At 45.6% G+C, this 16,576-nt stretch overlaps 1 protein-coding gene across 2 annotated transcripts in view; it reads right to left on the minus strand.

Moving 5' to 3' along the window:
- The window catches only part of Pbx1 (PBX homeobox 1), a 311,127-nt gene that overhangs the window by 18,092 nt on the left and 276,459 nt on the right, over positions 1-16,576 (minus strand). The window lies entirely within an intron of this gene.

Here is a 16,576-nt window from a genome sequence, read left to right on the forward strand (position 1 = left end):
GACTTTAGTTTTGTGCAGGGTGATAAGTATGGATCTATTTGCATTTTTCTACATGTAGACATCCAGTTACACCAGCACCATTTGTTGAAGATGTTATCTTTTTTTCCATTGTATGGTTTTGGCATCTTTGTAAAAAAACAAGTGTCTATAGGTGTGTGGATTTATTTTTGGGTCCTCATGAAACTGAAAAGCTTCTGTAAAGCAAAGAACACTGTCATTAGAACAAAATAACATCCTACAGACTGGGAAAGGATCTTCACCAACCCTGTATCTGACAGAATATATAAAGAACTCAAGAACTTAAAAAGCAACAAATTAAGTAATCCAGTTAAAAAATGGGGTACAGAGCTAAACAGAATTCTCAATAGAGGAATATTGAATGACAGAGAAACACTTCAAGAAATGTTCAATGTCCTTGGTCATCAGGAAAATGTAAATCAAAACAACCCTGAGATTTCAACTTACACCCATCAAAATGGCTAAGATCAAATACTCAAGTGAGAACACATGCTGGAGAGGATGTGGAGAAAGGGGAACTCTCCTCCATTGCTGGTGGGAATGTAAACTTGTACAACCACTCTGGAAATCAATTTGGCACTTTCTCAGACAACTAGGAATAGTGTTTCCTCAAGATCCAGCTATCCCACTCCTAGGCACATATCCAAAAGATGCTCAAATATACAACAAGGACATTTGCTCAACCATGTTTGTAGCAGTTTTATTTGTAATAGCCAGAATCTGTATACAACCCAGATGTCCCTCAACTGAGGAATGGGTACAGAAATTATGGTATATTTACACAATGGAATACTACTCAGCAATTAAAAACAAGGAAATCATGAAATTTGCAGGCAAATGGTAGGAACTAGATAAGACCATCCTGAGTGACGTATCCCAGAAGCAGAAAGACACACATGGTATGTACTCACTTATAAGTGGATAATTAGATATATAATATAGAATAATCATACTAAAATCTGTACACCTAAAGAAGCTAAGCAAGGAGGATGACCCTGGGTAAGATGCTCAATCCTCATTCAGAAAGGCAAATGCGATAGACATCCCAAGAGGGAGAAAACAGGGAACAGGACAGAAGCCTACCACAAAGGGTCTCTGAAAGACTCTGCCCAACAGAGCGTCAAAGTAGATGCTGAGGCTCATAGTCAAACTTTGGGCGGAGTGCAGGAAATCTTATGAAAGAAGGGGGAGATAGAAAGACCTGGAGGGGACAGGAGCTCCACAAGGAGAACAACAGAACCAAAAATCTAGGCCCAAGGGTGTTTTCTGAGACTAATACTCCAACCAAGAACCATGCATGGAGATAACCTAGAACCCCTGTACAGATGTAGCCCATGGCAGCTCAGTGTCCACGTGGGTTCCATAATAAGGGGTAGAGGGGTTTTCTCTGACATGAACTGATTGGGGACAGGGGAGCCTTACCAGGCCACAGAGGAAGACAATGCAGACAGTTATGATGAGACCTGATAGGCTAGGGTCAGAGGGAAGGGGAGGAGAACTGTCCCTATCAGTGGACTGGGGGAGGGGCATGGGAGGAGACGAGGGGGGAAGGGTGGGATTGGAAGGGGACAAAGGAGGGGGCTACAGCTGGGATACAAAGTGAATAAATTTTAATAATAATTAAAAAAATCCTGACACTTCCCTCCCCCTCAAAAAAGAGGCTGAGCAGGAGTACTTCACAGCAATAATCCTAGTGTTACATGTGTTTGCATGGGCACACATGCACCCCCCATGCGCGCACACAAAACAAATAAAAAATACAGATGAACAAAAAAAAATAAAGTTAGATATTTTGTATGGTTCCTCAAAGTTAGAGGTCATTTTGCTTAATTTGGAAATGGTATGGATACAAATAATAATAAAAAAAAAATCAGCAAATCATTTACCTCCCACAAATTGTGAATTGGCACCTAGGTTACAGCCAGCAGCCAGGAAGGGACAAGCACATGATTTTGAGAATAAGGAAAGGTCAGGGGTTATAAGGTCAGGATCAGGATGCTCTGAGTATCTCCTAATCTCTAAGCATGGATATCGACAAGTAACGTCACCCTTAGATGACGTCTTGGCACAGTGGCTTTGACACACACCAGCCTGTCTTTTGCTGTACATGTCATCAGAGTGCTCTGGCATCTGGTGACACTTCCCACGCTTTCCAAGACACTGTGCCTGGATCGTAAGGAGGATCATGGATAGCAGGTTGGGCCTTAGGGAGAAGGCATAGTGGCCTCCTGTCATTCTTAGCTGACAGAGACATAACAGCAAAATTAGATTACCGAGTCATCTGCTTTATGGAAACCAGGCAAATAGTAATGAGTACAAACATCAGTTTGGTGTTAACAAGTTTCTTGGCACAGCACAAGTGTTTGAAGGCCATGATCTGGCTGCTGCTAGAACTAGAAGCTTGGAGCTTCACGTTTGACCTCCCTATCGGACTCCCTGTCTCTGTGCCTTGCATCTGTGTCCTGAAGCTACAAAGTCCAGGGTGTATACCGGCTTGGCGAGTTTGTCTGTCTAAAAGCCCTGAGTTCTGAAGTGCAGGAAGATGGCTTCTATTCTCCCATCTTTCCCTCCTCACTCCCAGCAAGAATGCCTTTGTCAACGCGGCAGTCTTTGGCTGTTAGTAGTGAGAGGAAAAGCTGATACTCAGAGCAGGAACCCCTATGTCCAGGAAGAGGTAGTTTGCCTGGACAGTTAGTGCCTTAGCCTCTGAAACCAGACTCTCAGTTCCGCAGTCCCTGTGTCTAGGTCTTATTTCTTGCAGAAAGGGAACTGTGACACGTGCCCCTGTGGGTTCGCACAATGGCTGTGATGCTCCAGAGGACTATGTCAGCAACAACTTTTGAAATGCTTGACACATCTGTGGTACCAATATTCTAACCATGACAAGTGTCACCTCCGTAGGTTGGTGGCCCTGTTGTCAGATGGCAATCCCCACAGCACAGAGTGGCTGCAGATGAGAAGGATGACCTCGAGAACACAATCTCGGTGGCGCCATCTGGCATCCTCTTTACCTTTGATTCATCAGCTCACACCTCTCCCCGTGAGATGGGAGGAGGTGTGACACCTTTACTGTCTGGCACAACTCGGAGCAGCATGATCTTATGCATGCAGGGACAAGGCATAGAGGCTCACCTCTGCCTCTCTCCATGGGTTTCCAGGCTGTTCCTGGCCACAGGTACTGTTCAGAAACCGCTGGCTATTCCAGCTGCTCTGTAAAAGGTAGAGATGAGCCAGGGCTGAAACAGGTTAGCCAAGGTCCAGCCAGGTGGGATGTGTCTCTACAGCCCCTCGCTTCCCCCCTCTTCCAGTTTGCTCCGGTGCCTGCCATCCCTGAAGTTTATAGGTATCATTACCTGTGAAAAATCTGTTCCATCTGAAGACAGTCCGGGTTGGGGATGGGTGGCAGATTGCAATTTAATGACCAGATTAAAATATGCTAAAGCAAACAAATAAATAAATAAAAAGCCCAGCAGCCTGGAGCTCCACAATTCATTCTGTGGGCAGGAGAGGCTGGGACTCCAGGGACCGGCTCGTAATTCACCCCATCGGCAGGTTTAGTAGGCTGTTACTGTATGACCACAAGGGGAAACAACTCTCTAAGAAAGATTTACGCTGACTGCCACTGGAGGCGGAGGGGCTAGGGGCCAGGAGCTGAGGGTTGCGAAGCAAACAGGTCCCGGTGCTGAGCATAGGAAACAACAGGTCCTACACCGGCCTGTCTGGCAACAGAGGTCCAGACTCCTGTCCTTTTCCCAGTTCTCCCCAACCCCTCTGTCGCTCATCAGGATCAGGTCACTCCTCTCGGTGGCCAACCAACCCCAGGTCACAATGCCCCTTCTTGAAATGGAGGTTGAGGTTTCTGTTTCTGTAGCCTAACAGACTAGCCTCTTCTCCAAGGGTAGAGAGAGAGTAGCATCCTTCTGCTGTTCTTGGGTTCAGGTAGAAAATCACCACTCAGGAAAGCGAACGAGTGACCGATCAGCGTATGCCGGGGTCAGTGTGACTCCTGGGGAGTTCCAGCCTGTTGGTTATCTAACTGGAACAGGTTCTAGAATCCAAGCAGATAACAGAATCCAAGGAAATTTAAAGTGGTATAGTATTCTCGTGTAAGCTGCGTATGTCTTCTTATCCTCTTAGTCATCTCTGGATAACTTATAGCATGTGCTACAATGTAAAATTGCTTAACTGGTTGCTATTTTTAAGTGTGTGTGTGTGTGTGTGTGTGTGTGTGTGTGTGTGTGTGTGTGTGTGTGTAGGGATCTGCACTTGTAAACGGGTGTCTAAGGAGATCAGGAGAGGTCAGAGGCATCAGATCTCCTGGAGCTGTAATTACAGGCAAGTGTGAACCACCTTGTGTGGCTGTTGGGAACTGAGTTCTTCTAGAAGAGCAACACTTACCCTTAACCCTGGAGCTCTCTCTCCAGCCCCAATATTGTTGTTACTGGGTTTTTAGGGAATCATGACCAAAAAGTGTGAATCTGTTCAATACACAAGTGACTTAGAAATAGTTTTGGTACTTAGTTGAGTTCACAGATACAGAACCTTCCTTCGGGTGTGACAGGCCAGCGGCGCTGGGGGCAGGCACTCTCGGGGAGTGGAGACAGGGTGGGAAATGGCACCAAGGCCCGCCTTTGCCTCTCTAGCCTTTGACTACTCCAGGGACTGTCCTCATGTTCTCCTGGCTTGCAGCCTCCACTCTCTGATAGTTTATCTCTTGCCGAATACTCCATGCCCCTCATGGTCCCTCTGCTCAGCAGTCTCTTTGTTGTCCGTGATTACACAGTTAGCCAATGGGGCAGCTTGAGCTTCCAAGGCAGTTACCTAAGGGGACATCGCTGGCCCTGTTGACTAATTCAGTGTTATTTATTATAGGTGCCGATAGGACTGTATCGACCTTAGCCATCAATATGGATAACAGGTTACATTTTAAACAAGCACTCTTACTAGATTATGAGCATCCTTACGGGAAGGACTAGATAGTTTGTGTGTGTGTGTGTGTGTGTGTGTGTGTGTGTGTGTGTATGCATATATGTATCCCTGTAAGTACATGTGTACAGGAGTGTGTGGGTGTACATGCTCAGGCATGAAGACTACAGGTCAACATTTCATGTCATTCCTCAGGCTGTCTGTCCTCAACCTCGTGTTCTGAGACAGGGTCCTTCACTGGCAAGGAACTAGGCTGGCTGGCCGGTAACTCCAGGGGATCTGTCTGTCTGCACTTCTGCAGCGCTGGGATTATAAGTGTGCAACACTGTTTTTCATATGGTTTGTGAAGCTCAAACCAGGTCTTTAGGCTCACGCGGCAAGCACTGTACGAGGAGCTGTCATCCCAGACCCAGCCTTCCTCCCCCATCACCCCAGCACACAGAACGACACATCTCAACGGAGACGTCAGGAGAGGTTGGGTGCTGAGTGGAATGTTACTTCTCCACAGGGGTCTTCTCGATCCCACGAACAGGCATCACCCTCATGTCACTCTGTGACCCATCCCCTTTGCCCACTGAAATACACATGGCGATTACAGAAACAGATCTCCATAGAGCTAGAGCGTAGAAGGGAAGGGGCAGCTCTCCTCTAGGACCCAGCGTAGCTGGGGAATGCTGCTGTACTTGAAGGAAGAGAAGGGTGAGGAGCTCTGAGGTCATCACTCATTCCCACCCTTTGGGGAAACTGTTTTCTATTCACATTCAGCAAATGATGCTCTTGTACCAATAACAAATGTCAAGTGCTCTTCCTGGGACCTGGGGAAGACAGTGCATTAGCAAAGGAGGAACAATCCAGCAGAAAGGACAGGAGTTCTATTTAAGGACAGGGAAGCTAAGTAACAAATGTCACCCACAGACACCAGGGAGACAGCTTTGCATCAAAAACTATGGCTGCAGGAAAAAAAAATGCCTATGGTGACCTGTGATTATCCTGGACTGCTGCCTTTGTGGAATATTCCATGAACCTCCCTCTCATGCTTTGACATGATCCTTAGCTCTCAGCGTTGTGTTCTCTGTGGGTCATGGTGCGGCCCGAGCCACATGTTGGGGGAGCATGCAGGGAATTTGTAAGCGCTGCACACCGACCCTGACACCACACTTTAAACAGCATTGCTAATAAGAGCACCACGGCTCCAGCCCACGGTGGTTTGGCTTCTGTTACAGTCCTTTGTTTATTTATTCATCTGACAGCCGTGAACCAAGCTCGGTGGTGAGTGCGCGAGTCCCTGTTCAGTCCCACTCCAGTCGAGGTACCGTAATAGGGATAAAGTCTTACCACCTCTTCATCCCCACTGAGGATAAATTAAATGAGCTCAAATGGGGGGGGTGCCCCTCAATTCACAAGAGAGGCAGACGGACAGTAAGCAATTCCAACAGAAGTCCATGAGTGTTACATGAACAAAATAAGCAGAGCTTTGTGGGGCTTGTGGGTAGTGGGGCATATCTACACTGGGCTGTGAAATCCAAGCCATGGGATCTTGTAGGGAACGCCTCCTTCTGAGCTAAATTTATTTGTACACCCCCCTCCCCATAAAGGCAAAGTGCTGAGTGTGTGTGTGCATATATTCTCAATTATACAAGTAGGTGTGTGTGCACACGTAGGTGTGTGCTTGTGAATGCATTCATGAGTATACATGTGTGAGCATGCACATATGTGAAGTCATAGATTATCCTTGGGTGTCATTTCTCAGAAACTACCTGCCTTGTTTTTTCTGAAACAGTTTTTCAACCCAGTTCGGCAGGATGGCCCATAAACACCAGAGATCCACCTGTTTTCACTTCCCCAGCTTGGGGATTACAAACGTAAGCCATTGTGGCTGTTTCTGTGTGGGTTCTGGGGCCAGGCTCACACATCAGGGGGATGGCACAGCTGAGCCATCCCCCCAGCCCCTGCAAGGATCTCTCTGGGACCACACCACCATTCTCTTTGGCCCACGATACTATCATCATCTCTTCACTGGCTCTTTATTTTTACACTTGCTTGCCTGTGGCCTATTCATAACCATCTACAGTCATACTCTTTTTTTTTCTAAGACGTATTTATTACATACACAATGTTCTGTCTGTGTGTACACCTGCACGCCAGAAGAGGGCACCAGATCTTGTTATAGATGGTTGTGAGCCACCATGTGGTTGCTGGGAATTGAACTTAGGACCTCTGGAAGAGCAGCCAGTGCTCTTAACCTCTGAGCCATCTCTCCAGCCCCAGAGTTACACTCTGAAATTTAACTCACATCACACCATCGTCTTATGTTCCCACTTCCCCAAGGCTTACAATTTCATCTTCCCCAGAAATAATCAAGGTTCATCTCAGGTCGGCTTCACCATCCGCCATTAATTTTCTGGCCATAGCTACCATCTTAGCTACTTTCTGTTGCTGTGAGAAGTGATCAAACCAACTTGTAAAAGTAAGAATTTGGGGGGGGGCAGGTGTTACAGTTTCAGGGGATTCATTAAATTCATAGCCATTATGGTGAGGGACATGGCAGCAGACAGACAGGCTTGACACTGGACCAGTAGCTGAGAGCTTCCATCTCAATTAGCTGGCAAGAGGCAGAGAGAGTGCTAATTGGCAATGGTGGGAACTTTAAAACCTCAGAACCTATCTTCAGTGACACATCTTCTCCACAAAGGCCATGCCTCCTAACCCTTCCCAAACAGTTCCACCAACTGAGGACCAGTTATTCAAACATATGAGCCTATGGGAGGTGTTTTTCATTTAAATCACCATACTCCACCCCCTGAGCCCCATATGCTATGGCCACATCATAATGCAAAATATGTTTAGTCCAATTTTAAAAGTTGCCATAGTTTTTCAGGCTCAACTCTGTTTAAAACACCAAAGTCTCTTTTAAGACACAAGGTGATCTCTTTACTGTAAACCCCCCATAATATAAAATATCAAGTTACATTCTTCCAAAATACAATGGCACAGAATATATATTACTGTTCCAAAATAGCAGAATGGGGCATAATGATGAAATATTGAACTAAAGCAAGGGTGAAACCCAGAGGGACAAACTCCGAATCTTGCAACCCCATGTCTGATGTCAAAGGGCTTAGATGGCTCTGGCCTCCCAGGTTTGCGGACTGCAATTGCTCCTAGCAGCTTTCTCCTCATTGAACCAGACACTCTGTTTGCCCTGCAACTCCTCAAGCTTCTTAGATATTCTCCCGCCTCAGGGCCTTTTATGTAATATTCTCTGTTTCTCGACCAACCTTAGTTCTCAACCAATCTTAGTGGGTTGCCCCCACGTCTTACAGCATTCTGTTTGAAAGCACCTTGTCGGCCAGTGCTCAGGATGCCCTGGTCTCGATTCCTCACACTGCCCCCACCTGCCTTTATTACCCTTCTTCCTGTTGGCTTCACTCGTTTGTTTACTGCTGCTTCCCTTCTCACTGGATTCTAAGCTTCAGCCCAACAGAAAACGGAATCAGGCGCTCTAACAGTGAGTGGCAAGCCCAGGGCTGAAGATGGCGGTGAATGCAGCCGAACAGAAAACCATAAAGTTACTTCTGACATTATGAGAACTTGCAAGTGTGTGTGTGTGTGTGTGTGTGTGTGTGCTCATGTGTATGAATGTATGGCTGTACCGGCACATCCACGTATGCATGTGGAGACGGGAGGCCAATGTTGGGTGTCTTCTTCAGTTGCTGTCTACCCTATGCTTTTACTCAGGGCATCACTTAGCCTGTAGCTTACCGCTTGGGTGGGATGACTGGGCACAGATCCCAGGGCTCTCCCTGTCTTTGCCCCCCTCACAGTGGCATTACAAATGCACACCATTGTGCCTGGTTTCTATGGGATGGTGAACTCAGCTTCTCAAGCTTGGGTCCCAAGTCCTTGACCGGTTGAGCTGCTGCTCCATTATCTCAATAACCAAGAGGTTTTAAAGAAATCACAGGTTTGACCTTTAGAAGTGTGTAAGCAGAATGGCTCTTAAATAACTGTGAAGTCACACTATTCTAGTTGGTCTTCACACCTGCCCCATGCTTTCCCCTCTTGCTTCTGTGCTGCCAGAGTGCCCAGATCTCCCTTTAGAGTGAGGAGAAAAAGGTATGTCTCTCAGTCTCGCTTTAATGGCTTCCGCTTGTCTGTCTGTAACTTTTCTTTCTCTCTTTAACACCTCTCCCATAACTGTTTGTTCCTCTGTAGCCCCTTCCCCTTTTCTCTCATTTCTCCCCTTTGTTGTTTCTACCTGCTCTTCATCTGCTATCTGCCCTTCATTTCCTTGTCTTTCCCATTTTCTTTCTACTTTCCTCCATTGGTTCCTCTTCCTCTCCTCCCTGATCTCTGTGGCTGGAAACCTGTTCAGTGACCAGTTTGGCACTTAGCTCTGCTTTCCCCCCTAAGAGTCATTCGGTCCCTCGGGGTCTGCTGATTGATGTAAGGAGATGAGACACTTAAGAGCAATTATTGCAGACACCAGACACGATGGAAGAGCTCAGAGGAGGAGATGATGAGCCCAAGAAGCACAGAGGCTTCCTAGAAGATAAACACCTGCCTAAAGAATAAGCATTTGTGTGTGTGCCACTGTGGCAGTGGGGCAGCTGTCCGTCCAGGTGTTTGACATCACGGCTCTGAGAACAAATAAAAATGGCAAAGAAGGAACTAGATCTGGGCTTTGTGCAGGTGCTAAGAGACGGCAGTTCTTGCATTAAGATTATGGGGCCCAGGGAATAGCAAAGAGCCCTCAGAATTCTAAAGATTTCATTTTCATTCATCCTAATATTGCTTTCTTCATCTCTACAGAGCAACCTGGTTTAAGACATCAATTGCTGGTGGATCTTGATCTCAGGTACTAGTGTTTTCCTAGTACCCAGCTACCAATCAGCATAATAAGAAATGGTTGGAAATGAATTCGTGTGGGACTTGGGGAATCGATAATTGCATTGCAGGCTTGAGTAGGGAATATAGAAACTCAGGATAAAGTAGGAGTGTCTGAAGAAGTGGGACAGTAGATCTAGGAATAAAAGAGCTGATTTTACATTGTTGAAGGTCAAGGTGCAGTGTTATGACTAGAAGAAAGCTGAGTGCATAGGACGGTGGTTCATGCATTGGCATCAGGAGTACAGGGTCCTGCATAGTAAGCAGTGTGAACACTGAGGAAGTCAAAACCTCCCAGGGGCCTGTGCCCTGCTCTGTCCTTAAATGCCTGGGGGCTGGTTCAGGCCAGGCTTCCACAGAAGGGCCTTGGTACTTGCTTTGTTTGGAGATGTGATTCCCATTCAGCTGCTGCTCCTCCTATGGACTGGTAAGAAGTTGCAGGTCCCCAACCTTCCATTTAAGGTAGAAGGACTTGCCAGTCAATCCAAATGTTAGCAACTGGAGAGCAGAGTTTCACCAGAGGGCAGATTTTACTTACTGAGATATTGTGTGCATCTTTTCTCCCCGTCATGAAATCTCTGCCACCTTAGTAATAATAAGGCCCAGAAATGAGCAAGAGAAGGAAATAGGGATTCATATGCCACACATTTTAGTGATTTTGTAGTTTTATAATAGACCAATTCTACCTGTCTGACTCTAAAGCATGAAGTCAATTATCTGTTTGAAGAATATAATTTTTTCTTAATATATAAGGGCTTGAAATGTCTGATGAGTCAGAATATCTCCTGCCATCGTTTGGTTAGGACATATAGGGTCTTTCTGGACTTCAGTTATTCATGTCACTTTTCAGTCTGTCGAAAGCAAATCTGTGTCAACTGTTTCACTCACCGTAAGTTCCCCCCTTTTCTTTTATGAAAATGCTGGTTCTATGAAGGAAACCTGTGAGACCTGCAACTGTTAATTATGGGAATGTTAAGTTAGCACGGTAGGAGAGCTGTGGGTCTCAGGAACTTAGCTTTGTACTCAGCATTGTCATCTCTATGTGTGGGGGTGGGTGGGTGGGTGGGTGGACGGTGGTGGAAGGGCATTTCCTGATGCGGAAGAATGAAGGTCCTTTTACATCCTACATGCTCATCTACTCTATGGTTAAAGTGAGGAAGTATTTTAGTATATTTCTACAAATTTAGGGCTAGGAAAGGCCTCTACAGGGCACCCACTTGGACTAAGAATCAGATTCACCTAGATTTTTCAAGAGAAGATGGGATCAATATTTTTTTTTTAAATTTGCAACTTTGTTTTTAAGATAAAAGCTGTGGGGAAGTCAAGGAGAAATGAGGGAAGATGCAGTGAGCAGAGAAATGACAGGATGGGGATATCTTGGCCACCAGGCTAGAAAGATTGAAAAAAAGAGACAGGAGGAGAACGAGAAGGGCAAAGGAGGCAGGGGGAGGAGGAACAGGAGTAACATGGTCGGGGAGGGAAGAGGGAGAAGTGATAATCATAGCTAATATTTCTTTTCAATGGAAGCAGGAATGAAGAGGCTATTCTAATTGGTAATAGTTCAAGGATGACAATGTGCCGGTGAAATATATGGGCGGAATGACACTAATAAGGAACACATTTTTCACCTTTACTATTTGACAGGTATTGCTCTGAGTGCTTTTTCCTGTATTAACTCATTTAATCCTTCTAGGAGCCCGAAGAGGTAGATACTGGCTTTCACGGTATCTCGTTACAAAAGAAACAGAGAGACAGAGAGATTAAACAATTTATCAGAGGCTATATACCCTAGTGATAAAATAAGAAACGCACACAGGGGTTGTATTCGTTGTCTGATATGCTCAAGATTTTTGTACTTTCTATGTTTTTTTTTTTTTTTCAGATTTTGGAATGCTTTTTTTTTTAAAGATATAATGAGATATATTGGGAAGGAGATCAAACGCTACACATACAATTAATTTATATATCAGATGTATAATTTGTATATCAGATGTATACTCATAGCCTGTAAACGATTCTGTATATTTTCAGTGCTAACCGTTGTGTGAGGCCAGGTGAGGAGTTCCACACTGTGGTATCATATTGGTGTTCACAGTCTCCAGCAGGGCACTGGATTTCACATCCTCAGGTTAGAGGGCCTTTGCTTGTATCTGACCTTCACTGGGGTCATCTGAACTCCTTGAGATTTCTTGAGTGGAGGAGTGACAGGACAGTGCTTTAAGGAGAGGACTGTCAACAGCCTATTACATAGCTTCCAAAGGATGATGGTCACAAAAGACCATGGCTGACCGGAAGCTTGTGACTTCCAGCTTTGACCCTCCGACCTCCGGTTTAACCACCAGTGATCTGTGACTTAACCACTCATGCCTGTGTAACAAAGCCTCAAAAATCCCTAAATAACGGAGATTGGGCTGGCGAACACATCCACGTGGAGGCAGGTGCATGCTAACTCTATGGGGACAAAATATTCTGCTCTCGAGACCCTTCCATTTCCCCCTTGTACCTCTTCACCTAGTTGTTTATTTATAGCCTTTATAGCAAATTAGTACGTGTAAATGGAGTACCCAAGTCCCATAGTTGTTTTGGAAACAACCACGTTTATCTAAGAAATAACTCAGTTTATCCAACTTAAAGAGGGGAGTGCGGCCTAGTTACAGGTCCTGATCAGACATGACAGTTGTGTGTAAAACCTGATATGAGCGTAGTCTGTGGGATTGATCCCTGTTGAGTCCTAACCCTCCTCCAAATAACTAGTGTCAACTTTGGCCTGGGTTTTAAGGTGCCTTGCTGATACTGGAGGAATGGTTGGTGTGGGGAGGCTTTTATTTGGTTTTAGAAGCAGGGGTCAGCAAGATCCCGAATGACAATAGTGGAGCTGGCACTTAAGTCAGGGTGATGTGACTGTTGGGTGCTTAGTGAGCAAACACTATGCAGACCTTTACAGGAAGCAACCTGGACCGCACCACAGCAGCAGGTTGGAAGGTGCTGGGGGCGGGGGGGGGGGGAGAGGGGATACAGCCAGAGATGCTCTCGTGAGTGACTCAGAAAGCAGCTCTGAGAGTTTTTTGCAAACGTGGACATATTTGGGAGGGGTAACTGAGGAAAAGCAGAGTGAAACACCCAAGGTTATTAGTGAATTCTACCGTCACCATTTCCGTGTGAAGGGAAACTGGTGTGCCATGTGACCTAAAGGTGTAATCCAGGAGGAGATGGGTCTCTTTGGAGGAATCCTGAGAGAGAAGAAGCAACTACAGGGAAGCCTAGGGGCCTAGGTGGCTGAGTCTGAAAGTGCCTTGTTGAATTTCAGGGATTAACGCTGAGCAAGATTCATTTGACACAATGGAAGCTCTAGACAGAAACAGAACTTGGGTGAGGGGGATTAAAACTAAGGTTTAGAAGAGTATGGTGGGGAAACAGATGTCTAGTCCTGAGCACAAAGAGAGTGACCTCTCTACAAGAAGCAGAAGAGAAGAGCCTAGGGAAAGAAGGTGGCCGGAGGATTTAAAACATTTCCAGCTTGCTTTAAAGGAGCTGGGGAGACTAGGAGAGAGTCGTCAGGAGCAAATGTGTCAGGACAGTTTGTTTCTGTGGACAGGGAGCAGCCCCTGTCAGTCAGACTTAGGCCCACAGAGCTGGGGAGGACGAAGCTCTGTAGGGGGTAGTGTACAATGTATGTCTCGCTCCCTGCAGTGTCTTTAGTTTGGTCTGAGCAATTGGCAGCTGATTCTAGCTGAGTCAGGGGGAGGGCAGAAGGGTCGTAAGCAGGATGTTTTGCAGAAAAAGAAGCAGAATGCACAGAGGTATATGATCTGGGGTTGGGTGTTAGGGCTTAATGGGAGATGGAAATCGTGTGAAATTTTAAATATGCGCATCAAAGCGGAGGCGGGGGGAGGGAATCTCGAGTGAGCCTGTGGTTTAGAGGGGACCCACTTTTACATTTCTGAATTTTTCAAAAAGGCATGAATATTTCAGAGGTCACTCTTAGAGAGAGAGGAGCAGAATGTACAGGTTGGGTTGTTGCCCTAAGAATGTAGGAAGCAGAGGGCGTGATTAACTTCTCGTTGGGGGCCTTTTCTCCACACAACAGTTGACACCAAATGATCGGTGCTTTTACTTTTTCTGTGCTTTCTCACCAAACTACCAAAGCTCTGCCAAAGATCACTCATTGCCAAGTTACGTTACTCTAAGTTACCCTACTCTAAATCCTGGCTACTTCATTTTGCTATTGGAGCTAAGATTCTAACCGGTGTTTCCTCTGTTTTGTGAACAAAGCTCGGCGAAGGATGCAGTTCATATGCCTTGCAAGTTGATTTCCAGGGGGAAAAAAAAGTAGAAGACAAGAGAGATTCAAGGTTAGATTAACTGAGCACTGGAGGGGTTAGGACAGCTGTGTCGTTTTAGCAGGTGAGGCCTCTGTGGCCTCCTTAAGAGGAAGACCCTAGACCCCACTTGTGGTAGTGAGGTACAAGCGGGCTTGTGGGTAATAGGCACAGTAGGAAGTCAGAGAGGATGGAGCTGTAGATTAACATCCTCTTGGATTTTAATTTATAAGAGAAGAAAGATTTTATTTATTTTGAACGTTAATTTCTCTCTGGGTACTTATTAATAAAAGATTCATATTCGAATGCATACCAGCACTTGGGGCCTTTTATGTTATGAAGGAATGCATGTTGATAACTGCTGAGCTACTTTAGAAATTCGGCTGGATGGGGAGGGGTGGGGCAGTGACTGGCTTAGGGCACAGTGAAACCCAAATATGAATGATTGATGGACCAGCTCTATCCAAAGCCATTTGAATTAGACCTTGCTGGGGTCCCAGGAAGAGGACAGAAAAGATAGTGGTTCTCCAAAGTTCAGGGACCCTGGGCAACACTGTAGTCCCAATCTTTTGTGACTTATCTTTCTTCATCTCCCACCACCCTCCCACCAGTATTGGGAATGAAAGTCTGCCTGGGGGGCAAGCCACAGACAAACCCCTCTAGGCGCAGAGGCCACCTACTGCACTTTCATCTCCATGTAGGCCTCTTGGTTTCTATGCAGGAATAACAAAGAAGCTCTTGCCTTGAGCTTCATTCTTCCCTCTGGTCCTGTGCTCAGAGGTCAAGCTTAAGCCCAAGATCCTTGAGTTCAGCCAGTGGCCAGGCAACTCCACAGAAATGAGTCTTGCGCCGCTCCCCACAGAATGACTGGAAGGCAGAAGAGAGGCTATGTTTTGGCCACCAAACAGACACACCATTAATATTTTAGCTGCATTTCTTTTTCCCACGTGGAGATTGGTAGAAATTGGCAAGGATTTGTAGGACTGTATGAATTATGAGTGAGCAGATCTGGTTTGGAGCTTAGATCTGCTGCGGTCTAAGTGGTGTCTGTCTACCTTGTACTCTCTGCTGGATTCTAGCCTCTCATATGAGGCGAAGTCTGTACAATCAGCAGCGAAAAGCATCTAAAACGACACTGTTGCTTTTAGATAAGAGGCGTGGGGGATCCAAGATGGAGGTGTCATCTATAAGCAGTAGCCGAAAGAGTCCCAAGCTGCCAACTCCTCACCCGGAACAATTAGCAGTATGATTTTGTTGTTTATAAATTATATAGTGTAAGGTGTTTGTTTACAATATGAATGAACTAGGACAGAGCCTACCATCTCTTGGATAACACCCAGCCATAAACCATGATTCTATGAGGCAGCAATATGAACAAAAAGCTGTGACTTCCTGAAGGTGGGGACAAGGCTACAATCACTCTCAGTAGTTTCCTCTTCCTAGTGGCCACAGGTTTACTGCTAAGGTCCAAGGTTAGAAATAAATTTGTGGATGTTGGAGAACAGGTTTGCTTGTTTTGTTTCCTCTTTTCCATTCTCACTTTTTCGTAGGAAAGGTAAGTTCTGCTTCCTCTCCCCTGGGAGGGCAATATTGGGTTGTACATCTGTATATCCTGGTTTGCACCTTTCTCAACCTTTACCATGGAGGCATAATGCAGCCATGTGCAGGGTGGCAGCTGGCAGTATTTTCACTTGGTATGTGTCCACTTAGTGACACAGACCTAAGACTTTTGTTTATACCCTTGGTCCCTCAGCCAGCTGCTCAGAGTCATTGTGTGGAGTTACTGCCAGGAAGTGGCTGCCTAGCTAGGGAATAGTTTTCTAGGCTTCCACTATTATCCTTACATTTAGAAATCTACAATCAAGTCTTGGTCAAGGTTTTCAAGCAATGGATAAGTATCCTTCACACCCCTTCTTCCTTCTGGCTAAGTATGGGAGATGACACTTGTGTGGATGATGAGCCACAAGGTCACCATATTTGGAGGAGGTACCCGACTGGAGCATGTCTTAAATTATCACCTCTCAGGAAACAGATTGGATTTGTATTTGAGGCATTACACATCTTTTTGTGTACCCCTTCCAGTAGTTTTGTAATGGCTCCAGTGAATTCTAATGAATGTGCTGGGTGGGTGAATTAGACCCCCAAGTCTCCAAATAATTGGAAAAGGACTTAGTAGGAGTGTGCCTTTCCTATGAAAATGTGATTCCATGATTAAATTTGAAAGAAGAATCTGCGACTTTTGATTTGACCTCTGGTAAGGTTTCCAAAGTCATTTATGGATAGCTTTATTCTTCCAAGGTCATTCACACTTAGCTTGTTCAATAGGAAAAAAAGAAAAGAAAATATACTTCCCACTGCTTCTCTGTTGGTCTAGTCTTCGTTGACTGGAATCATGACTGGAGTGGGGGTTGGTATGTGATTGCTAC

The sequence above is a fragment of the Meriones unguiculatus genome, chromosome 11 (genome assembly GCF_030254825.1).
Source record: "Meriones unguiculatus strain TT.TT164.6M chromosome 11, Bangor_MerUng_6.1, whole genome shotgun sequence".
In the NCBI taxonomy this organism is placed as follows: Eukaryota; Metazoa; Chordata; class Mammalia; order Rodentia; family Muridae; genus Meriones; species Meriones unguiculatus.